This window comes from Chlorocebus sabaeus, chromosome 14, assembly GCF_047675955.1.
Source record: "Chlorocebus sabaeus isolate Y175 chromosome 14, mChlSab1.0.hap1, whole genome shotgun sequence".
NCBI classification, from domain to species: Eukaryota; Metazoa; Chordata; class Mammalia; order Primates; family Cercopithecidae; genus Chlorocebus; species Chlorocebus sabaeus.
The window spans coordinates 93,201,417-93,215,571 of NC_132917.1; the positions used below are offsets into that span (position 1 = coordinate 93,201,417).

General features: G+C 42.2%; 1 protein-coding gene across 2 annotated transcripts in view; it reads right to left on the reverse strand.

Annotated features, from left to right (window-relative positions):
• The window catches only part of MERTK (MER proto-oncogene, tyrosine kinase), a 132,334-nt gene that overhangs the window by 68,551 nt on the left and 49,628 nt on the right, over positions 1–14,155 (reverse strand). The window lies entirely within an intron of this gene.

A 14,155-nucleotide genomic window follows, 5' to 3' on the forward strand; every position in this document is an offset into this window, starting at 1 on the left:
CAACCTCAGGTAATCTGCCTGCCTTGTCCTCCCAAAATGCTAGGATTATAGGTGTGAGCCACGGCACCTGGCCTGAATGGTTATTTTTTAAAACTACAACTATACAGTATATACTATTTAGTTGAATCTGGAAACCTCTATATCTGTGGCACACAAAAACATCATCTGGCACACAGTAGTATCTTCATAAAATTGTTGAAAATATGCCACCATTTGCTTCTTAGAAGAAAAACTTATTTTGTTTTCTTCTGTCTATATATGTAGGAAATTTTCCATCAGATATTTTTAAACTCAAAGCTTGTCACTAATAGAGTAATCAAATATTTGAAGAATGAAAGGGAAAAAAACCTGCTGAGGGAAGCACAGCAGGCATCAGCCTAGAAAAGCTGTTCCTGGCCGGATGCCTGTGTGGCCTCGACTGTGCCTGGGCTGTAGTCAAGCGGCCACTATGTGGCAGAGTGCTGTGACTGGGAGAAGCTGTAGAAAAAATGCATATCTGATCCCTTTTATATTAGTACTTTTCCTGAGGGGTTAAATGTGCATAAAAAAGAAAATCAGTGCTGGTGGGTTTTTGATATTTTCCATCTAGGTGGAAGGTGTCGCCAGTGTCTGCGTTTTCCTGACTACACAGGGGTCCCTCAGGGAAAAGCAAACCCATGCATCCCTGTCCTATGATTCGGTGGTAACCTTTCATTTCTTCAAAAATAACATCGTATTATACAGAGAATTTGACAGATACTTCACAGCATCTTAATTTTCCAAGATGAGGAATATTTCCCTCAGACTGGAGGAAAACCCTAAGCTGGATTGCTTAATTAAATTCTCTTGAAAATTTCAAGTGCTAAGAAACTCAAACTTAGGTCACTTCCTCTCCAGTGAGAGATGAAACTGCTACTAGTTTGTGTAGTGAATTAGAAAATATTTACTGCACTGAGGAGGAATATTTCTCTCACACCCATGACACCCACATCTGTAAAAGGATCCCTGTGATACTCTGCCTCGGGGTCTTTATATCTTGTGCTTGTATTCCTCCCAGAGAATTTTGAAAAATGTATGTGACCTCTCACACATTTTGAAGTTTGCATCCTTAAATTTTTCATGATTTAAACTGTTTCAAAGAATGTAATTTGAGGTACCTTGAATATCTTGACACCAACACCCAGTGAAACGACTGTTCCCCAGCAGCAAGAAGTTTTCCTTCTACCACCTTCTACCATGACTCTTCTACCACCCCTAAGAATTTCATCCTAATGGTACACATTTGAAAGCGGAAATGGCACACATTTGAAAGTTTTTGCTTAAACCATAGGAACTTATTGGCAACAAAAATAGACATATACCTTGAAATTGCAAAAATATTTTCTTTTGAATTGATTATACTCACTATTAGGATGCAACTGATCAAGACAATATAAGTGATTCTTAAACATAAGTGCAACTTCATTGGAAGGGCAACTCCTTCGCTGGACAAAATTTGGAATTTTCTTTTCTTTTTTTTGAGACTGAGATTTGCTCTGTCACCCAGGCTGGAGTGCAATGGCATGATCTCGGCTCACTGCAACCTCCGCCTCTCAGGTTCAAGCGATTCTCCTGCCTTGGTCTCCCAAGTAGCTGGGATTACAGGCACGCACCACCATGCCCGACTAATTTTTGTATTTTTAGTGGAGACAGGCTTTCACCATGTTGGCCAGGCTGGTCTTGAACTCCTGACCTCAGATGATCTGCCCGCCTCAGCCTCCCATAGTGCTGGGATTACAGGCGTGAGCCACCGCTCCCTACCAAAATTTGGGATTTTCTGTCTATGTGACAGTTTGGAAATTTCTTAACCCCAAGACAATGCACCCAGCAGCCATTCTCAAAATGTGGTCAAGAGACTTCTGGGGATTCCAGAGACCCTTTCAGTAGTCCTCAGAGTCAAAACTATTTTCATAATAATAATAATATATTACTTGCTCTTTTAATTCTCATTATCTCAGGAATGTATGATGGAATTTTCCAAAAGAATTTTCCAGAGGCTATACGGTACATGATGATGCCATAGCATAGATGTATTAGCCAATGAAATGTATACTTGCATATTTTTGTGTTTTAAAAGTTTTCAGTTTTAATTTCTAATTCAGTAAATACAGATAGATATGACCCACATAAACAAGAACTCTGGTTCTTGATAATTTATGACTGTAAAAGGATCTTGAGGCTAAGCACAGTGGCTCATTCCTGTAATCCCAGCACTTTAGGAGGCTTAGGCAGGAGGATCACTTGAGTCCAGAAGTTTGAGAGTTACAGTCCAGAAGTTGCCCCAGCCTGGGGCAACATGGAGAAACCCCATCTCTACAAAAAATACAGAAACTAGCTGAGTGTTGTGACATGCGCCTGTAGTCCCAGCTACTTGGGAGGTTGAGATGGCTGAATCACCTGAGCCTATGAGGTTGAGGCTGCAGTAAGCACTCCAGCCTGGGTGACAGAGTGAGGCCCTGTCACACACACACACACACAAGGATCTTGAGACCAAAGCACTGAGAACTGATGCCTCATAGTGGTGATTCCAGATAGGTGAGAGAGGTCTTTTTTCTTTTGTAATGCAAGGAAGAGATGAAAGGAAAACAGGAGGTGGAAAGGGAGAACTGGCGAAGTATCTAGACTTTGGGCACTTTGTCAAGCATTGATGTTAAGAAAGAAGATAAATACAGGATGAAGATGAAGAGACAGTGATCCCTCTAAGGGGTCTGTGCTCTGCTGATCACTGTTTCATGGTGAGGCCTCTGACACTTTGATTTTCAAGCCTTGGCATCACTTTTAACCTTCCAGATCCTAAGCTCCCAAGTGAGATGCCCATTTCATCCACAAGGCTGCATGAACTTGCAAAACCTGGCTTATATTTAGAAAAACTGGCTTTGGCTCAATCAGAAGACACAGGAAGCTACTAACTTATCCTTTTTATATATTGGAGGAGACATCTGCAGGTTAAAATTAGTCATCTGACTTCAATTATTCTTAAAAATTCTTAGGAAACCCTTGAATATAAACTACAAAATCACATTGCAAACTTGTCACAAGGGGAAGAGCCAGCCCTATGGTAAAACAGGAGGTTTATTTCACTGAGATCCATTAACCAGTTATAGATCCTATAATAGGATCCTGTAGTAGCAGAATTCAGGCCCAGTGGTCTTCATTCCTATCAGGCTTATCAATGCTGAAAGGGAAACATTATGACAGAACATGACTTCAGGTCAAATGGACAGTCATTTCTCCTGTGTGCTTCTTTTCATAGTGCACACAAGGTCTAAAAACAATCTAGAGCAAATGTCCTAGCACAAGACACCTACACCAAGTCTGAACTGCCTGGCAGTAACCACACAATGTATTAAAACAGTTTACAAGGTCAGGTGGTTAGCGCCCATATGCCGGCAGAGAGAAGAGGAAACTGGTTCAAACCAAAGGTAACTTTCTCCAAAACTAGACGGCACTTAGGCCAAACATAGTCTTCTTTGCTTAATTTTTTCTGCTAAACTTCCATGGCTTAACGGCACTGGCTTCCCAGCTAGACACTCGTTTATAAGCCTTGACTGACCATAGCAATGAGTGTACACTAGGAGAAGACAGCTCCCTCTCACTTGCCAGTTCTCTCTCTGTGGATAAACAATAACTACCAGACTGGAATAGACCTTGACCTTTTATAGCCCCAAACCCTTGTGACTTTCCAGGGAGAAAAAGCATCCACCTCCTTAAGTCTCCACCCCACCACCCACTCTATCCTGAATGGTCCCGGGCACTGGAACCCCCACAATCTCCTGAGCCAGCTCCTCTTCTAGTGGGTAGGTCGTCCCCCTTATAGTAATTTCTCCTTTTCACCCAACTCCATTATGATGGTTCACGCCCCTCTTGCTTGGTCATCTGCTGGTTTGAGAAAAGATATTTATGACACGGCTCTGAAACATATTTTTAAGGAACATTCAGTAACAGAATGTTCCCTTGAGGGAAGGACAATCGGACTGCTGAGGGAGCAACTCTTCAGAGCACAGTTGAGCCAGTTCTTTGAGTTCTCAATTAAGCAATCCTGCAAATTAACTAGATAAACAATTCTGTCCCTGCTTTCTTTTTTTTTTTTTTTTCCCCTTGTGTCCATCTTTCTATCAAAGGAAGCAACAAATGGAAGATCATGCTGCGTAAGTGAGGTAGCTTCTTAACTTGGACCTCTCTATCTGCTCTGCGTTCATCCACTTGACAAATATTTACTGAGTATTTACTACAAGCCAGACATTTTTTCCAGAAACTTTGGATATATCCACGAATAAAACAAAGATCCCCTCCCTTACAGAGCTCACATTTTCAGGGAGGGAAATGGGCAATATATAATAACCTTGATAAAAAAAGCAAGATGTATGATATATTAGAAGGTGATAAGTACTATGGAAAAATAGAAGACCAACAGAGGGTCAGGATGGGTGGGGAAGCAAGCTGTAATTTTAAATGATGGGTGGGGGGCATCAGAGGTGGTTCCTTGAGAAAGGGCCTCTGAGGAAAGAGTTGGGGTGAGGAAAGGGGCCAAGTTGATACTTGGGGGCCTGGGGAGGTTCTAGGCAGAGGGAACATGTAGGAGAGGCCTTTGCCTGTTTCTCTTGTTGGGTGGCAAACCCAGAGCTCTGAGCAGAGAGCTGATATTATCTGACTTGTATCAGGATTGCTCCAGCTGCCATATGGAGAATAGACCTTAAGAAGACTGGTCTCTTAATAGTTCCAAACGTTTTTCTAATATGTCAGATGGGTATTTAAAAATGCCTAACTAGCCTGAGCAACATAGTGAGATCCTGTCTCCACAAAAAATTTGAAAAAAGCTGTTTATCCCTGTAGTCCTAGCTACTTGGGATGCTGAGGTGGGAGGATTTGCTTGAGTGCAGGAGTTTCGAGGTTACAATGAGTGGAGATGGCACCACTGCATATCAGCCTGGGTGACAAAGCAAGACAACAACAAAACTGCCTAATTATCACAGCTTGCTCTGTGATTCAAAGTAATTCTTTACAGAAAGTACTGTGGGCATTATGAACTAATTTGTATAAATTCTAGTTATTATTACTCTTTCTGTTATTACAAGGATAGTAATAATTATATCCAACTAACTAAAACAAAAGCTAGCTTAGCTGTTTCCTAGATGTGGATTTAATTATAAAATGAGTATTTTTTTTAAAAGAAAAGCCTGAAAGATCAACGCAAGCTCACCACTGTTAACAGAAAGGCAGGTTAAAATTGGCAATGAGTTAGTAACTTATTGCATATAAAAATAAAAACAAAATATAAAAAATTTAAAAATATATGCCAGAGCTGGAGCTCTTACCTGGGTTTTGCCCATGATAAAAATTCTTTAAAAAAGAAACCTTTTATTTTGAAATAACTTTAGACTTACAAGAAGTTGCAAAAATAGCAGAGTTACTGTGCACCCTTCACCCAGCTTTACCCAATGATAAGATCTTATGTAACCATAGTATAATGATCAAAACAGGAAAGTGACTTTGGTACAATAGTATTAACTAAAATACAGGCCTCACTAAGATTTTACCAGTTTCTGCTTTGTTTTATTTTGGGGGGAAGAATTAGTGTATAGGTTTATGAAATTTTATGACAGGTACAGATTTGTGGCTATACAACTGTTCCATCACCAAAAAGAAGCTTCCTCATTCTACCCCTTAAAGGAACATCCTATCCCCAAACCTAACCCCTGAAATTGTTCTGATAAGTTCTCCATTACCAAAATTTTGTCCTTTTGAGAATGTTATCTAAATGGAATCATACAGCACACAACCTTTGAGATTGGCTTTGTTCACTCAGAATAACATCCTTTAGACAAATTACTTCTTTGCTCATGTTCCTTAAAGAAAGCTCATACAACACAGAGGAAAAATAAAAACTTGTATCGAGAGAAAAGGCATACGACCTTCCCATTCATAAACAATGCTTGCTCAAAGCAGTCCAAACAATCAGCTATTTAAACCAATTAGCATTCCCTCAGTAGAAGGGCTCGGCAAAGTTTACTTAGAGGTCAATTTCAGATAGAATGGCGTGTCCCTGCCAACACTCACTGCTTTATTTACATCAGCATGTCAGGGGCGGCTGCTCAGCACAAAGCCCCCAAAAGCTGACCTCAGCACCCACCTCCTCACATGTGAATTACTGGGAGGGACTCAGGTGTCAAACTAAAGTTTCCTCAAAATTAAAAATATATTTAATTAAAAATAAGTTTCTACATAGTTCTTTTGTAACGTTACAAAATGCAGACACAAGGGAACAGTCAGCAACTAGCTGACTTGAGAGTAACTCCTGTGAGCCCAGCACAATCCCCCACATTCAGCAGCCTGGGCCCCACGCCCTTCCTCCCCGGACTTATTTTAGCCCTTTGGGTCTACAGAATGGTCATGAAAGATCCTGTTCTATTAATTTCACAGGACCGGCTGGAGATATAAATGAGAAAAGAGGTAAGAACTTAAATGTAAAAATAATTTTATAAATACAAGTTACTTCATTATCATGATGTCCCTTTGTCCCAGTGATAGGACCTAAAACTCAGGGACTATTTGTAATTAATTTGTTTGTTCATTGGTTCATTCATTCATTCACATAGTTCTTACGTGCCAGGTGCTATGCTGGGTGATGGGGCTAACCTAACCAATAAATCATACATAATAATCACCTGATTAGTAAGTCTTCTTGGAGGCCTGACAAATAGATAGAGGGTTTGTGCTTCAATGCAATGGGGAAGAGGCCTTGTGAATACACAGACAAGGGGGTGACCAGGAAGGTTTTCAGAGGAGAACCATGATCTGTGTGTCAGGTGAACGGGGGTTTGTCAGACAATGAGAAGGCAGCTTGACAAGAAGGCACAGTGCACTTATAGGCCTGCAGAAAGCTCATCAGGCCTCACAAGCAGGTGCCTTTGCAGGTGAGGCAGGCAGAGACCCTGGGAAAGTTAGGCTGAAGCCCCAGTGGGTCTCAGACTTCAGGGGAAAATGGTAGATTTTAACCTGCATGTAGTGGGGAGTCACGCCAGGAACGAGAAGCTCTGTATTTTAGGAGAACCTCTTTAATCACAAGGTGGAGCATCACTCACTATGGTGGTGGGGTAGGGGGATGAGAACAAGAAAGCTGGGACCATAGGTAAGAGGTGACAGCAACAGTCCTGGCGATGAACCAGGAAAGCCTGAATTAAGGCCATGGTGGTGGAAGTGCAGCACAACTGACATTTGAAAACAATGTACAGGGCCGGGCACAGTGGTTCACGCCTGTAGTCCCAGCACTTTGGGAGGCCAAGGTGGGTGGATCACCTGAGTTCAGGAGTTAAAGACTAGCCTGGCCAACATGGTGAAATCCCATCTCTACAAAAATACAAAAATGAGCTGGGCATGATGGTGGATGCCTGTAATCCCAGCTGCTTGAGAGGCTGAGGCAGGAGAATCGCTTGAATCCGGGAGGCGGAGGTTGCAGTGAGCACAGATCACACCATTGCACTGCAGCCTGAGTGACAGAGCAAAACTCCATCTTAAAAAAAAAAAAGAGAGAGAGAGAACAGTGTACAAATCTTGGTGATGATTGTTGGATGGGCAAGAGAAGAATCTGGGGAAGTTTCAGGTTTCTGGCTTGAATATATGATTACTCCTCCAGACCTTCATTTCACTGTATAGCACCAGTTAGACCATCTTCACTATCAAATAGGCATTTAATAAATACTGTCACTAAGAAAAATAAAGTCAGCAGCCCCACTTTCCAAACCCTTCACAAATAGGAAAACTGCCTGAGCACTGCAGTATACTGCGTATTCATTTAGAAACTAGAATTTCAACTCAGCAGTTTAAGTAAGAGTTCTTCATTTACAGACACATTTGGCGCTACTCTGAAAACTCTAGAAAAGCTGGTGAAGTGTTAGTGAGGATTTCCACTATCATGGTTCAGTTTTTGGTTTGTGGTACCTGATGGCCCCTGATGGAGAGTGAAGTCATCACACGCACCCACATTCGGAAGCACCTTCTGATGAATGCTGCCGCAGGTGCTCTCCTACTGGGCATTTCTACAACTACCACATTTCAGGCACTGAACCAGACCCCTGAATATGTGGCCAAAAAAACCTTCAGTTCCTGCCTTCTAGAGGCCCCCTGGTCTCATGGAAACAGGTGGAGGCGTAAATCAGATATTCTGACAGATAGAGTATTTGCCATCAGACTGACGAAAAGTCAAGACTGAGTACTGTGTGTATGTGATACAGGGCACATATTACCATATTCTGCTAAAAAGATTGCCAACTTGCAAGATCTTTTTGGAGGGAGATTAGAGTGTACTAAAATTTAAAATATGCTCACTTTTCCCTTCAACTCCCATTCAGATATCCCTCCTAAAGAAATCCTGATGGTGCTCGCTTTGGCAGCACATACACTAAAACTGGAACAATAACAGAGAAGATTCGTGTGGAGCCATTGCCCTGACGGCACGTGGTACTGTGGATTCCACGAGTGTGTACGGTGGGAAAGCGCCACACTCGGTACCACCACCCCGTGCACTGGTCAGCTGGACAAACTCAGGCAGGTATCTACCCTGGATAGCCTTTGAGTTTTAGAAGACCAAAATGAACATTTTTGGAGCCTAAGTTTTGGCTCATTTGTTGGATCGGTGCATGTAAGAATTTGGTGAGATGCAAATGAACAAATAGTTCTTGCTCCTGTGACCAACAGGCTGTATGCTACAGTTCTATTCTGACTGTTCAGATTTTTAAGGATGATTGGATTAGGCTTCCCTGCTGTCTGGGTCTGTCTCCTAAACTTTTCAGATCATCGTGTAATTCCAGTGACTCTTTTTAAGGGTGCTGATGATGTGAACACTGTCAGATTGATTCCAGCTAAACCTAGTAGTCCACCTTGAGAATTTTCATGTAACACCCTGGAAAAAAATGTGAGCCCAAATCTTCTCTACCAAAGGAAAAAAAAAAAAAACTTAAAATTTTAAAAAGTAAAATTAAATTGTAAAGAACTTGAAATGCAAAACAGGTGGCCGTTGTAAGGGTAGAACTGACCTTTTAGAAATAAATCAGATCTCCAAGCTAAGACTAACTATAGCCTTGCGTATTAAAATAATTTGCAGATCTTGTCGCACAAACACACTTCTAATTTCTGAGAAAATATACAGAAAAGTTATAAACAGAGATGGACAGATTTTGTCCCTATTTTTACAAAACATATGAAAATCTGGTTTCTATTTACTAATAGTAAACAATTGGAAAATAAAATCAAATATGCTCTTTATTAGTACATAAGTGCTAAATTAATGCATTCTGATTGACTGTACACTGTTGGTGAAAATGTAAATTGGCACAGCCATTAAGGAAAACAGTTTGGAGGTTCCTCAGAAAACTAAAAATATGATTCATCAATCACCATATGATTCATCAATTCCCATGCTGGGTATATGGTATGAGGATCTCAAAGAGGTATCTATCTGTGGTCCCATGTTCATTGCAGCATCATTCACAATAGCTTAGACATGAAAACAATGTAAGTGGGCATAAACAGATAAATGGATGAAAAAATTATGATATATATATATGGGAATACTATTCAGCCTGTACAAAAAAGAAAATCCTGGCATTTACGACAACATGAATGAAACTGCAAGACATTATGCTAAGTGAATAAACCAGACAAAGAAAAGAAAAACAACGGCATGGTCTCGCTTACATGTGCAATCTAAAAAAGTTAAACTCACAGAAACAAGAATAGAACCGTGGTTAAAAAGGGTGGGTGGAGGAGGGTGAGGACTGGGCAGATGTTGGTCAAAAGGTAGAAAATTTCAGTCCGTAGGATGAATAAGTTCTAGAGATCTAATGTACAGCATAGTTAACAAAATTGCACAGTATACTGGAAATTTGCTAGGAGGGTAGATCTTAGGTGTTCTCATCCTCCTACACTCCCTCCCCCACAGCCTCCCTCCCCACCCCCCAACCCCATCCCTCCCCACCCCCACCCCGCTGCCACAAATGGTAACTATGTGAAAAGATAGCTATATTAATTAGCTTGGTTGTAATAATTCGTTCACTATGTATTTCAAAACATTACACTGTATACCTTAAGTACATATAATTCCAATTTTAAAATTAAAAAAAATTTAACAAATGACTTGTAAGACCTCTACATCAAAAACTACAAAAATTGCTAAGAGAAATTAAAGAAGACGTAAATAAATGAAGAGATATAATGTATTCATTGATTGGAAGGCTCAATATTGTCAAGACATTACTTTCTTCTAAACTTATCTATAAAAACAATACAATTGCAGACAAAAATCACAGCAGGCATTTTTGTGTAAACAATGTCAAGTGGATTCTAGGATTTTTATAGAAATGGGCCAAAAACCTGAAGTGATGCTTCACCAAAAAAGAGACGTGACTGATTGATAAGCACATGAAAAGACACTAAAATCGGCCAGGCGCGGTGGCTCAAGCCTGTAATCCCAGCACTTTGGGAGGCCGAGACGGGCAGATCACAAGGTCAGGAGATCAAGACCATCCTGGCTAACACGGTGAAACCCCGTCTCTACTAAAAAATACAAAAAACTAGCCGGCCGAGGTGGCGGGTGCCTGTAGTCCCAGCCACTCGGGAGGCTGAGGCAGGAGAATGGCGTAAACCCGAGAGGCGGAGCTTGCAGTGAGCTGAGATCCAGCCACTGCACTCCAGCCTGGGCGACACAGTGAGACTCCATCTCAAAAAAAAAAAAAAAAAAAAAGACACTAAAATCTTCTCTAAGTCTTGTCTAAAATTAGGCATCAGGAAAATGAAATGTAAACTAAAACCACAATAATCTACTAGATTTCAAATCCACTAGAATGTCTACACTTAAGACGACTGACCAAATCAAATGTTGGTAAAGATATGGATGGAGCAACTGGAACCCTCTCATCCACTGTTGCTGGGAATGAAAAGACGGTACAATCACTTTGGGAAACCATTTGGTAGTTTCTTTAAAAGTTAAACATATGAAGCAGCAATTCCTCTCCTAGGCATTTATCCAAGACAAAATAAAACCATATGTCCTGCAAAAGACTCACCCTCAAATATTCATAGCTGCTTTATTCATAATAGCCAACTGCCATACATATCCAAAATGTTCACCAAACAAATGGATAAACCAAATTAACACATTAATACAACAGAGTACTATATCAGCAATGAAAGATGATGTACTGGCAGGGCACAGTGGCTCAAGCCCGTAATCCCAGCAATTCGGGAGATGGAGGCGGTCGGATCATTTAAGGTCAGGAATTCGAGACCAGCTTGACCAACATGGTGAAACACTGTCTCTACTTAAATACAAAAAGTAGCCAGACATGGTGGCAGGTGCCTGTAATTCGGCTACTCAGGAAGCTGAGGCAGGGGAATCGCTTGAACCCGGGAGGCGGAGGTTGCAGTGAGCCAAGATCACGCCACTGCACTCCAGCCTGGGCAGCAGAGCAAGACCCCTTCTGAAAAAAAATTTTTAAAAATAAATAAAAATGATGTTACTACTGATAAATAATAACATCGTGGATGAATCGCCAAAGATATCATGTTGAGTGGAAGAAGCCAGGGAAAGTACATATGACACAAAAAAGTACATACTTTATATTCCATTTTTTGAAGTTCCAGAACAGGCAAAATTAATCTATGATGATAGACATAAGAATAGAATTGCCTATGGGAGATGGTGACCCACTGGAAGGGACCATGAAGGACTTTCCGAAGTGATGGCAATATTCTATATCTCGATTGAGGAGGTAGCTACATGGGTGTCTACACTTAGGAAAACTCATTGGGTTGTACAACTAAATTCTATGCATTTAATCATATCTCAATTTTACCTCAATGAAAATAAGTCTTTCATTACGGGATTTCAGAGTGATCATCCTATAGAGGGTAGAGTCTATTTTTTAAAATTGATTTTGAACAAAAAGTTACTTAACTAATTCCCTAGAAAAACTGAAAGAAAACTCAGATGAAGGGGAGAAAACCATAACATTCCTCCTGAAGTCACAGGTTAGAAAAGTGATTCAGAGTTAATAGCTCGGGGCTGGCATTCACTTACTGATCCATTCTAGCCATAAATATTTACTGAGTACTACTAGGAGGCAGGCATCGCTTCAGCCACTGGCAGTGCAGAGGTGAATGGGAGAGAGAAAGCCCTCGTCCTTACTGAGCATATGTTCTCTAAGAAGCTAGATGGCCAGGCGCGGTGGCTCACGCATGTAATCCCAGCACTTTGGGAGGCCAAGGTGGGCGGATCACGAGGTCAGGAGATCGAGACCACAGTGAAACCCAGTCTGTATTAAAAAAACAAAAAAATTAGCCGGTCGCGGTGCTGTGCGCCTGTAGTCCCAGGTACTCAGGAGGCTGAGGCAGGAGAATGGTGTGAACCCAGGAGGCAGAGCTTGTAGTGATCCCAGATCACACCACTGCACTCCAGCCTGGGTGACAGAGCTAGACTCCGTCTCAGAAAAAAGAAAAAAAAAAAAAGAAGAAGCTAGACAAGAAGCCCAAGGAATAAACTGGATAATTATAGGTGACAAGTGCAACAGAGGAGTACAGAGCAATATGGGATTGAGGGGACCTAAAATAGTTAGGAGTGATCAGGGATGGCCTCTCTGAAGAAGTGATGTTTGAGTTGGGTCATGGGACAAAGGGCAGATGGAAGAACACTGGAATCAGATAGAAGAGATAGTGCAAAGGTCCTGAGGCAGGAAGGCACAGGATGTGCCTAGAGAAGAGAAAGACAATCAGTGTGACTCGTATCTAATACGCAGGGTGGAAAGCACGGGATGGGGCTGGGTTGGATGGATAGGAAGGAGCTGGGACACGCAGCCCCTAGGGAAAGGGCAGGAAGGACTGGGTGATAGTCTAAGACAGCGGGGAGCTACTGCAGAATTTTCAGCAGGCAGGTGATGTCATCTGCCACTGAGGAGGGTAGATAGGAGTAGGGACAAGGCTGGGAGCAAAAAGGCCCAGTTAGGAAGCTACTGCAGAGGCGATGGCAAGAGCTGGCAGTGACAAGGACCAGGGTGCTGGCAGCAGAATGGAGAAAAGACAGATTTCAGAAGTATTGTAGGAGCAGAACTGACAGAACTGCTGATGCCAACATGAAAAATGAGAAAAAGGAAGGGTGGGAAAACGGTGATATCATTCACTAAGATGGGGAATTCTGGAGTGGAACAAGTCTGGAGTTAAGAGTTTCATTCTGAGATGCGTATGTACCCAGCAAGTGGCAATGCCAAGAAGGCAGTTGGATACACGAGCCTGCAACTCAGGAGAGGGGTCTGGGCTGGAGATGTAAAGTTCAAGGTCATTTCTTATAGATGGTGTTAAAGCCAGGGGCCCAGAGAAACTCTCCCAAGAGGGAGCATCTCAGAGTAAAAGAAGGGGGCCCAGGATTGAGCCCTGCCATTTAAAACTCCAGTGGATGACAAAGGAGGAGCAATGAATTGGTGTCATTCAATGAAAAAGAAGCCAGGACAGTGTTTCCAAAAGTCCACGCTGTGTCCTGAAGGCCTAGAACAGCCTCAGGCATACAGCAGTCCCTGGAGAAAGGAAGGAGGGAGGGCGTGTGGTAACTGCTTGATGCTGCTGAAAGATATTGCGTAATGAGAGGAGCCACGGAAGAGCCCACCAACTTCAGTGCATGGGAAACGTCAGTGGTACTAACGAGCATCATCAGTGATGTGCGGGACTAAAACCCAGCCACTTTCATTTGGATGGAAATCACGATGACCGTGGAATGTCCTTTCAGCCACAATCCCACAAGGGCTCACACTTTCTGCAATAGCTCCTGGTGACCAATCCATGCTCTTGGTGTCAAACCCACTGAGGTCTTCACATCAGTGGTTCCATAAACGCAAGACCTGACAGGCCAGCAAGGCCACAGCTGCAATGGGAGATGTGAGCAGGGCTCCTGCTGCCTGGGCTCGGGGATTCTGGCCACTTCAACAATTTAACCCTATGTATCCTCAGAGGCCCTCACCTATTTCCCCACCTCGGCCTGGGAATTCTCACACCTGTGATTCCCATCTACCTTCTTGTCTACCTGGTCCCATAACCTTGCTGCCACACCTGCACTTTCATCTGTCTCCACTGCCTGCTAGTGGTGCACAGCAAGGGT